The sequence below is a fragment of the Nerophis lumbriciformis genome, linkage group LG16 (genome assembly GCF_033978685.3).
Source record: "Nerophis lumbriciformis linkage group LG16, RoL_Nlum_v2.1, whole genome shotgun sequence".
In the NCBI taxonomy this organism is placed as follows: Eukaryota; Metazoa; Chordata; class Actinopteri; order Syngnathiformes; family Syngnathidae; genus Nerophis; species Nerophis lumbriciformis.
This window is the reverse complement of record NC_084563.2, coordinates 36,073,721-36,085,628: the sequence shown is the minus strand read 5'-3', so window position 1 is coordinate 36,085,628 and position 11,908 is coordinate 36,073,721. Positions and strand designations below refer to the sequence as shown.

Sequence of the window (11,908 nt, the reverse complement as noted above, 5' to 3'; positions counted from 1 at the left end):
CGGATGTAATCCTGAGAGCAAGTGGACGCCGATACGGGTCCGTTTCGCGGGTCCGTTCCGGAACGCGCGATAGCTCCGCGGGGGATCCGCCGCGGAGTCTTTTTGCTGTGTGGGTAGATTTGACGGCATCATAAAATCCATGGGAATTGTTGGTGTCAGCATAGAGTTGGATCTCACTGGCTTTCTTGATCCACCAGTCATTTTCCATGGCTCTGAGGGTACCCAGCAATATGTTTGCTGGGTATTGTGGGAATATATACTATACAATATTTTAGTATGTTTTTATATTTTTATAAATGGATTAACTCGCTGGAATATAAAGACAATATAACATACATCCATAAACGTGGATGCATATGCAAAAGTGCAATATATTTATCTGTTCAGTAATCTATTTATTTATACCTGTTACGGCGCACACACGTTTGGTGCTTCCCTCTTCTGCGGCAGCGCTCAGAAGCTCCGCTGTGAGCACCATGCAGACACGCCCCCTCGCTCATCACGCGGACCGCGCCCACACTCCGCCGCAGCCGGAGGCAATCAACACCTGGAACTGATGAGGGAGGACCGTATAAGAACCTTCGACGCTGACTCATCATCGTCGGAACGTCGCTCTGCTTGCAGTAAGCTTCACGTCTCTGACTTCCCTCCAGCTCACGCTCGTTTGCCTGCTTTCCTTGTGCCTCATTTCCTGATCCCAGTGTTGTCTTTCGTTCTTCCCACAGTACCCGTGTTCCAACCTCGCTGTATACCTCCGCTGCCATATTTCCCTATTGGACTCTGCTTGCTCTCCCCGATCCTTGACCCAGTTTTGGACTTCCGGATTTCGCCCTCCTGCCCCGATCCCGCTTGGACCTTGGACCCTCCCTCTTGGATTTCCCTTTGGACTTGGACGCTTTTCATTCAACACGCACCTCAACATAATTTATGGTATTTATATGGTAAATTCACACACATAGTTTCTCATGCAAAACACATACTAGCATACACACTCCATTCACTCATCAAGCACGCAATAAACCTGTTGAAGCTTGATATCCTGTTGTCGTGCCGTCTCCTTCCCCAGTACGACATAACAATACCCGCACTAGGGATGTCCGATAATATCGGCCGATAAATGCGTTAAAATGTAATATCGTTTTTTTTTATTATCGGTATTTTTTTTTTATTAAATCAACATAAAAAACACAAGGTACACTTACAATTAGTGCACCAACCCAAAAAACCTCCCTCCCCTATTTACACTCATTCACACAAAAGGGTTGTTTCTTTCTGTTAATATTCTGGTTCCTACATTATATATCAATACAGTCTGCAAGGGATACAGTCCGTAAGCACACATGATTGTGCATGCTGCTGGTCCACTAATAGAACTAACCTTTAACAGTTAATTTTACTAATTTTCATTAATTACTAGTTTCTATGTAACTGTTTTTATATTGTTTTACTTTCTTTTTTATTCAAAAAAATGTTTTTGATTTATCTTATTTTATTATTTTTCAAAAGTACCTTATCTTCACCATACCTGGTTGTCCAAATTAGGCATAATAATGTGTTAATTCCACGACTGTATATATCGGTTGATATCGGTATAGGTAATTAAAGAGTTGGACAACATCGGAATATCGGATATCGGCAAAAAGCCATTATCGGACATCCCTAATCCGCACCTTATTGCTTTTTTATCCTGCATTACCATGAGCTAATGCAAAATTGCGTTCTTATCTGTACTGTAAAGTTCAAATTTGAATGACAATAAAAAGGAAGTCTCTAAATCTCTCTCTCTATATATATCTGTTTAGGTATCATAATTATTTTTATTTGTTTTATTTTTTTTTATCTATCTTGTCATTTCAGAATTGCTGAACCCGAGTACTGTGCAGCTGAGGGCATTTATAATGCCATTACAGCAAAGGCTGCTGAAATTAATCTTCCATTGATAGCATCATGTGTGGCAACAGCAGCCGATGGAGCTTCTGTTAATTTTGGGAAGCAGAGCGGTGTCTTGGTTCGTCTTCAGGAAATAATGCCCTGGATTCTAAAGATCCACTGTGTCGCCCATCGACTTGAACTAGCCTTGAGGATGCGTTCAGAGATTCATTTTATGTGAATGAGGTAAGTCTATTAAATGCATATAACCAAATATATGTAATTTACTATAATGTATTGTTCATTTCTGCAAATGCACAGAAAAATTGAAAAACTGTGGCAGCATAGTGGCCACTCTGTGGGTGGTAAATCGAGTTATTTTACAGTTGGGGCAAAACCGAAGACTTGAAAACGGGTAGTTGTGGAGTCCGGCTTGGTGTTCACTAGCATTAATGGAAAGCACAATGACAAGTCAGCTGTATGTCTGTATTATGTGACGTAGTTGGGTGTCAATTCTCGTGCCTGCGGTGTGGCATTGGTGTGTAGCAGCACTATAAAAGCAGTCATTGGGACACCTGCTACATGTACAAGCAAGCACCATCGCTATATGACCTCAGATGTTTATAGCGAAGTAAATCCAAAACACCCACCCTATAAAAATAAAATCCACAATTGCAATGCAAAATTGCACAGAATGATAAAAAATCTGATGAACACTTATATTTGTAAATAAACATTATTAGGTATCTAATGTGTGATGTTTCTGGAAAACCTTAAGTTTATGATGCCCTAGTTGTATCTATCTTAATAGTATTCTGTGTAAGATACTTAAATCTAAAGAATTACATATATTATTGTAATTTACATATTCACTGCATATCATTAAGGATTGTCTCCTTTTTTTCAGATTGACAATCTGATGTTACAACTGTACTATATGTACCGTCGTTCAGCCAAACGATGGAAGGAGCTTCAGAGAACTGCTGACGCGTTTGATGAGCACGTCCTGAAGCCATCACGATCCCAGGGAACACGCTGGGTTGACCACAGGCGCAAGGCTTTGTCTGTACTCGCACAAGATTATTGCTGCCTTGTCACTCAGTTCCAGGAGCAAGGGTCTGAGCTGCGTAAGGATGTACCATCAGCAGATCGTGCAAAGATGCAAAGATATACCAAAGTTATCTCACCATTTTGTCCTCTATCTGGCATCATACATGGATTTGGTGGAGGAATTGGCAGAGCTGTCCATGTCACTCCAGGATGAACAACTACCAATTTCTGCAGTTCGCGCCAATGTTGAAGCTGCTCAGGCCAGCATCATATACAAACCCCGTTTCCATATGAGTTGGGAAATTGTGTTAGATGTAAATATAAACGGAATACAATGATTTGCAAATCATTTTCAACCCATATTCACTTGAATATGCTACAAAGACAACATATTTGATGTTCAAACTGATAAACATTTTTTTTTTTGCAAATAATCATTAACTTTAGAATTTGATGCCAGCAACACGTGACAAAGAAGTTGGGAAAGGTGGCAATAAATACTGATAAAGTTAAAGAATGCTCATCAAACACTTATTTGGAACATCCCACAGGTGAACAGGCAAATTGGGAACAGGTGGGTGCCATGATTAGGTATAAAAGTAGATTCCATGAAATGCTCAAGTCATTCACAAACAAGGATGAAGCGAGGGTCACTACTTTGTCAACAAATGCGTGAGCAAATTGTTGAACAGTTTAAGAAAAACCTTTCTCAACCAGCTATTGCAAGGAATTTGGGGATTTCACCATCTATGGTCCGTAATATCATTAAAGGGTTCAGATAATCTGGAGAAATCACTGCACGTAAGCAGCTAAGCCTGTGACCTTCGATCCCTCAGGCTGTACTGCATCAACAAGCGACATCAGTGTGTAAAGGATATCACCACATGGGCTCAGGAACACTTCAGAAACCCACTGTCAGTAACTACAGTTGGCCGCTACATCTGTAAGTGCAAGTTAAAACTCTCCTATGCAAGGCGAAAACCGTTTATCAACAACACCCAGAAACGCCGTCGGCTTCGCTGGGCCTGAGCTCATCTAAGAAGGACTGATACAAAGTGGAAAAGTGTTCTGTGGTCTGACGAGTCCACATTTCAAATTGTTTTTGGAAACTGTGGACGTCGTGTCCTCCGGATCAAAGAGGAAAAGAACCATCCGGATTGTTATAGGCGCAAAGTTGAAAAGCCAGCATCTGTGATGGTATGGGGGTGTATTAGTGCCCAAGACATAGGTAACTTACACATCTGTGAAGGCGCCATTAATGCTGAAAGGTACATACAGGTTTTGGAGCAAAATATGTTGCCATCTAAGCAACGCTACCATGGACGCCCCTGCTTATTTCAGCACGACAATGCCAAGCCACGTGTTACATCAACGTGGCTTCATAGTAAAAGAGTGTGGGTACTAGACTGGCCTGCCTGTAGTCCAGACCTGTCTCCCATTGAAAATGTGTGGTGCATTATGAAGCCTAAAATACCACAACAGAGACCCCCGGACTATTGAACAACTTAAGCTGTACATCAAGCAAGAATGGGAAATAATTCCACCTGAGAAGCTTAAAAAATGTGTCTCCTCAGTTCCCAAACGTTTACTGAGTGTTGTTAAAAGGAAAGGCCATGTAACACAGTGGTGAACATGCCCTTTCCCAACTACTTTGGCACGTGTTTCAGCCATGAAATTCTAAGTTAATTATTATTTGCAAAAAAAAAATAAAGTTTATGAGTTTGAACATCAAATATCTTGTCTTTGTAGTGCATTCAATTGAATTTGGGTTGAAAAGGATTGGCAAATCATTGTATTCCGTTTATATTTACATCCAACACAATTTCCCAACTCATATGGAAACGGGGTTTGTAGATGAACGATAACCCAGGGTGAAACTACAAAGAGCCTTGCATGATACAACAGCAGATGATGGCATAGTGAGGTATCATGGGATTGAGTTGGTCAGTTCTCAGCATGAAATCATGTCTTTTCATGCTAAATCCAAACAGACCATCGAGAACACTATCAACTGCATCTTTTCACGTTTTTACAGCTTCACCGAAGATGAAGCACTTTGTGCTGCTGATATATTTGATCCAGCAAACTTCCCAACACAGCCTGAAGCTCTAGCCACTAATAGTGTTAATGAAGTCATTGTTCTAATTCAACATTTCAACACCCTTGGCACAGAAGGGGTGCAACATGAATGAGATAGAACGTGAGTGGCTGAAGATGAAGTACGATATTGCACGTAACCATAAAATGGAGCCATTTAACCTATTGGGGCGGAAGATGTTGGCAGAGAAAGAAGAGCATTACAAGAAGTTTCTACATAGTGTGAGGATCATTCTGGTCTGCCATGTTGCCACAGCTCATGAAGAACGCCAGTTCTCCACCATCAAAAGAATTCTAGGTGACTGGCGACTGAGCCTCGGTACGAATACCATCCAGCATTTGTTGCACATTTGTTCTGAAGGTCCACAGCCTGCACAGTTTCAACCAGAAGCTACAGTCAACAGATGGAGGGCCTCCTTTGTTCGCTCAAGAAGACCGAACTTAATGCCTTATGGTTCTCGTAAGGACAAGGCCGCTCATGATGAAGTTGATGTGGATGCAGATTGATTCACAAGCATTCAGTGACTGTCATGACATTTTATGAAATAATTTAACTGTTTAACCAAATGTACATGATACCGATAGTTAATATACGGTGATTATGCGAATCTCATTACTATTTTTTCTTTTACATAAGCAAGTAATTCATTAGTTTTAGAATACTCATTAAACATGTATGCGAGGTGCTTATTTATTCAAATATTTTTAATGCCTTGGTGCCCTAAAATATGAGCCCTCCTTTAAGGCTACACTTGCCTTGACCTTAAAAAGTAGAAATTCGAGTCCTGCCAGGTCATAGACTGTATTGGTAACATAAATTACATACGAAATGTCCATTTCTATTTATTACAAGTAATAAGAAAACATAAATGCCTTACTTACCGATCAAGGAGGAAATTAGCAAGTTTGGCGTCAGATGAAAAAATCTTCTCCACCTTCAATCATCTCCATCTTTTAAAGGCATCCCCAATACAAATCCTTATTTTGTTCCAGGCTTTGTCATGAATGACGCCCTTTAGATTTACTAAGGTCTGACATGTTTACTATCTTTACCAGTGGCAGTAGCTCGACAAAGGTGGCGGTGGCAGGCAACCTGGATGTGACACACTCACAGACTTTCTAATTGGTCAAACGGTGTGGGGCGGGGGCATCGAAATGAAAACCATAACAAGATTTCGGGGCTGTAAATTTAAATGAGCATATCCCGGTTGAACTACTGTTATCAGTTATAGAGGTATTAGAAAATAACATGAACATATCAGGGCCATTTAATGATGACTTCACAAGAAAGTATTACAAATGGCACCTTTAAACATAACTAAAATAAATAAACAGTTAAAAAAGCCACTATTGTGCATGTCTTGAGTTTCCTATGCCTCACTGAAGTGTTTTATTCTTGTGTTGTATCTGTTTTAATAGCTAAACGTTTATTGATGTACTGTAAATATTGGTTTGTACTGTAGTACTTTAAGATTTATTTAAATAAAAAGGGCATGATAAATAAAGTCTATGAAAATTATGAATTACTTCTGGCGTGGGTTGTTCTACTCTGTTCAGCGGTACTGAACGCACCATAAAACACCTCCGCGTCTTTTCCTCTGAGGAAAGATCAATCATTATAATTCCGTTCTCAGAGAGCACAGTTTGTAGGTTCAATGTGCACAACTGAATAACTTAGTTGCTCAGATATAGTGATGGGAACAAAGTGCCAAGGCTTCGAGGCACGTGTCGAGTAATGAAGGGGACGTTTCCGCGAAGCGCCTATCGAGGCTTGCTTCACTTAGGGGAGGAGCCGGAAATGATGACGTGTGAAGCCTCGTTCCCAAGTTGTACCACGTGACTGCTTCAGGACGCGGTTCAGATTAGCCGGGAGATTCGACAACTCTTAAACCGCCCAAGCGTCATAGAAAATGTGGGCTTTTGAGAATTGTGGTCAGTTCGGAATCTGGATAGAGAATAAAAATAGTTTTAAAAATGCCACTAGAATCAAAGAAGGTCGACAAACTGATGTCCATCTAATGAATATTACATTACCACTTTGTATCAATGAAGTCATCAGAACCTTGGTAGCACAAAGGTTCGCGCATCCACAAGATGTGGTTCGATTCTCTGCAACGTCAGTTCTCAAATGTGTTTATCACTGTAAACATTACATTTATTAAAGTAACGCATTCTGTATTTATTCTTTTTAACCAGCCACCAGAAAGCAATAGTTGGATGATGGAGATGTTTTTAAAAAAAAAATAATAATAATCACCTTAAACCAAAAATTAAAATTAACTAAATCTTCTCTGCTCTGTACATCATTGTCCAAGTTACTTTATATTGTTATCTTCCTCTTTATGCCACAGACAGAAAAACATTATACAACCCACCGTATCATATGATTCTACCATTTCGGCAAAATACAAACACACCAGAATATTTGTTAGGGGGCATCGCCCGGGACAGGCGGACAGACGGGGAAGGGGCTGGGTGGGTGTAAGGAACGGTGTAATTCGGCCTGTCGCCACCATCACGTCTACATCTCATCTCTGCCACCACAGCCTGGGGGGGCAATAGACTACAGACTGTGGTGAAGTAGGCCGGCTTCGTCGCGTGAAGAAGCCTACAATTTTTGGTTGTGTTTTCCGCTCCGTATGCTGAATGGCAATATACGATAAATAGCTTGATATTTTTTGCGTAAAGTAAAAACAAAACACAAAACAGTCCTGAGATACTAAGTATGTCATTATGTTGACTTAGTAAATATTGACTTACTAAGACAAAATAATGACTAAGTTAAATCAATGACTTACTGTAAATAAGCGTTTGCGAATAAGCGTTTGAAAAAAAGAGTTAAAAGTGGGGCCACACGCTGACATATGCTCAACTCATCATGCTTAATTTATTAAAGCATTTGGGAAGCCTGCAGTTGATTTTTATTATGTAAATGTTATATTTTTATCAACATGTGATAGCAGGGACCCTGCCATTCAAAACTAGGCTGCTACATTACTAATGATTAATGTAACTATAGCTGAAAAAAACAGTACAATAGCAATAGGACAGACTATTCATCCCTGAACACCATGGAGTTCAAGGTTCTAGGGTTTTATTTGTCACATGCAGAGTACACCACAGTGAAATGCTTTTTTCCATGCTCTTCAGATATTGCGTACAGTGGGATCCAAACACTAGTTGCTGAATCTAATATACTAAATACAAAAAATACAACAATTTGAATAGCTCTGATGTACATTAATTACAAGACAATAAGTTGCACAAGTAGGCTTTATGATGCAGTTACATTATTATGTCAACTATCAGAGACAGAAACTCTTCATTTAACATAATGTCCTTTTTTGCCGCTTCAACACAGAAAAAGGTAAACTGAAATAACTTAGTTGTTAACTGTAGGTCAATAATGCTTGTCTTTCTCTCAGACAGACAGGGCTTTGCTGTCCGTAACACACACACGCACACACGCATGCAAACACCGCAAAATGAGCTAACGTTATGCTAAAACCTAATTAGCCTTCACCTCAAGGACTGCGAGCGAGCTGAGCTGCCGCTTATATTTCTAGAACGTCAACGGGCTCATAGTGATGTTACAAGTAGTTTACTGGGAGGTGTTTAGTATAATTTGGGGAGAGTACGCTGCATTATGCTCACCTGCTAAACACCTTTCTGCTAACGCGCACCATCTCTCCTCTCTGCCTGCCTCTGCCGTGAGTACTGATTCCATGCGCTCTGAATACTCACTGCTGATTGGCTGTTACCGCTCTGAATACGCACTGTTGATTGGCTGTTACATGCGCTCTGAATACGCACTGCTGATTGGCTGTTACCGCTCTGCGTGTAACAAATCAGATGGTTCTGTGGGTGGGACAATGCTGAGTGCTGCAGAGACGTACTGACAGAGGCAGAGGCAGTACGAAGCGTAGCAGCTTGTTAAGACTTTAGTTTAGCACCAAATGATAATATAAATACATTTAGTAAAGTCAAATACAAATAAGGCAACAAGAGAAGTATCCCACACTTCTCTTTTGTAAAGTAAATCTGAACAGCCGATACGGGCAGCTACATCAACTATATGATTTGCCTGAGAAGCTGGACAGGACAAAAAAAAAAAAAAAAAAAATTGTTAAATTTAATTTTTATTTTTTTTAAGACTTTAGTTTAGGCGGTGGCTCATTGTCGTTAAGGCGGCCGCCTTAACAACAAAGCGCTGCAGGAAACCCTGCACGATATATAAACATATATAACACATAAAACATGTTTTATTATACTTTGTTAATTTACCTAGAAAAAAACATTTTGTCAAACATTTATACTCCAGCACCCCCTGCGACCCCAAAAGGGACAAGCAGTAGAAAATGGATGGATGGATTTATTGTGATTCATTGTCATTTCCAAGAGCCATAACAGACGCAACATTTCAATGCATCACACATTATGTGGTTAAAATGCAGTTGTTTGTAAATATACATTTGACCAGCAGGTGGAGTCTTGTGCCAAAGCATGCATTGAAGCTTTGAGTATTTCTTTAACCAATTGGCTCAAGTGGTTCAATGCCTCGAGGCTTCATCTTACCATCACTACTCAGACAGGAATGTGTTTATATAACTTTAAATTGGGCTTTGTTGTTTGTAACGGGGAAATGTATATGTCTCTTGTTTTTATGTTAGCATTTAAGCTCACAAGCTGGCACGTTTCAGTCCGCCGTGAGTTTATCAAAGATCAGTTATCAATCTCAGTTTCTTGGGTCATTTTAAATGGTAAATGGTAAATGGGTTGTACTTGTATAGCGCTTTTCTACCTTTTTAAGGAACTCAATGCGCTTTGACACTATTTCCACATTCACCCATTCACACACACATCCACACACTGATGTTACCCTTTTAACTTAAAAGGGTAACATTAACCGTCGGGAGATTTGCCGTGTCATCATTATTACCGTTTATCGTTACATCCCTACAATGTAGTCTTAGTTCCCGGTGAAAAATTCAAACACCGTGTCTCAGTAGTTGTAGTTCTGATTGAATCCCCACCGTGAGGCTCGGTTTGATTGGTAAAATGGAGTCAAACGTCACTAATGCTTACTTTGGATTGGCGAAACAGGGTCATGTGACAGTGCTTGCCGGAAGAAAACTTGTTGACAAATTGAATTTGTCTTTGCAAGTCTTAATCAATAGATTATAAAATAATTATGATACAAATAAATGTAACTATGTAATGTAAATGTAAATGTGGCTGCAGAATTAGGTCTCTGCTATTTGCAGATGATGTGGTCCTGATGGCTTCATCAGGCCAAGATGTTCAGCTCTCACTGGATCGGTTCGCAGCCGAGTGTGAAGCGACTTGGATGGGAATCAGCACCTCCAAGTCCGAGTCCATGGTTCTTGCCCGGAAAAGTGCGGAGTGCCATCTCCGGGTTGGGGAGGAGATCTTGCTCCAAGTGGAGGAGTTCAAGTACCTCGGAGTCTTGTTCACGAGTGTGGGAAGAGTGGATCGTGAGATCGACAGGCGGATCGGTGCGGCGTCTTCAGTAATGCGGACGCAGTATCGATCCGTTGTGGTGAAGAAGGAGCTGAGCCGGAAGGCAAAGCTCTCGATTTACCGGTCGATCTACATTCCCATTCTCACCTATGGTCATGAGCTTTGGGTCATGACCGAAAGGACAAGATCACGGGTACAAGCGGCCGAAATGAGTTTCCTCCGCCGGGTGGCGGGGCTCTCCCTTAGAGATAGGGTGAGAAGCTCTGTCATACGGGGGGAGCTCAAAGTAAAACCGATGCTCCTCCACATCGAGAGGAGCCAGATGAGGTGGTTTGGGCATCTGGTCAGGATGCCACCCGAACGCCTCCCAATGGAGGTGTTTCGGGCACGTCCGACCGGTAGGAGGCCACGGGGAAGACCCAGGACACGTTGGGAAGACTATGTCTCCCGGCTGCCCTGGGAACGCCTCGGGATCCCCCGGGAGGAGCTGGACGAAGTGGCTGGGGAGAGGGAAGTCAGGGCTTTCCTGCTTAGGCTGCTGCCCCCGCGACCCGACCTCGGATAAGCGGAAGAAGATGGATGGATGGATGGATAAATGTAACAATCAAAATTAGACTCAATGTAACGGAGTAAAAGTAGCATTAATTCTTCACAAAAATACTCAAGTAAAAGTATGTTACTTTAAAACTACTTTGACAAGTACATTTTTTTCAAAAGGTTACTAAAGTAAATGTGACAGCATAAATGTAGTGTTACTACCCACCTCTGAAGGTTAGCTTAGCTATCAGTATCCCTGCTCTTGGCTTGCTTTTGGTGTGTAACATGTTTAGCCTCATCCATCCATCCATCCATCCATCCATCCATCCATTTTGTACCACTTGTCCCTCTCGAAGTTGCGGGGGTTCTGGAGCCTATCCCAGCTGCATTCAGGCAGAAGGCAGAGTACACCCTGGACAAAGCGCCACCTCATCGCAGGGCCAACACAGATAGACCACCAGTGATAGTAAATAATACCTGATAAAGGTACTTAAAATACTAAGATATGCAGTTTATATGCTCTAATCAGTTGTGTGCCGTCAGGGCCAGCAAGGCTTTCTCTACTGGCCTAACATAACCAGAAACCATGATCATAATTAAAGATATAAGTACATTTTTATTTACTTTCCCTAAATATCTAAAAGCATTCATATTCCCTTCATGTCATATTATGCTCCTTACAGCGCTGTTGTTTTTAGGTTATAGTTTTTATCCAATCAGCATTCAGCTAGCTTATTCTACCATGCTGTACGAAATCTGCCTGAAGCCTTCAGAATCAACAATGCGGCCGTCTGTGCACAGTAAGTGAACGGACACAAACATTTGACAGACAGTTGCGATAGCCAATCAGATCATAAGTTGTTGTCAGTAAGGC

The 11,908-nt window shown here is 41.2% G+C and overlaps 1 protein-coding gene across 6 annotated transcripts in view; it reads right to left on the bottom strand.

Moving 5' to 3' along the window:
* Window positions 1–11,908, bottom strand: part of LOC133617216 (E3 SUMO-protein ligase ZBED1-like) — a 46,307-nt gene that overhangs the window by 32,471 nt on the left and 1,928 nt on the right. The window lies entirely within an intron of this gene.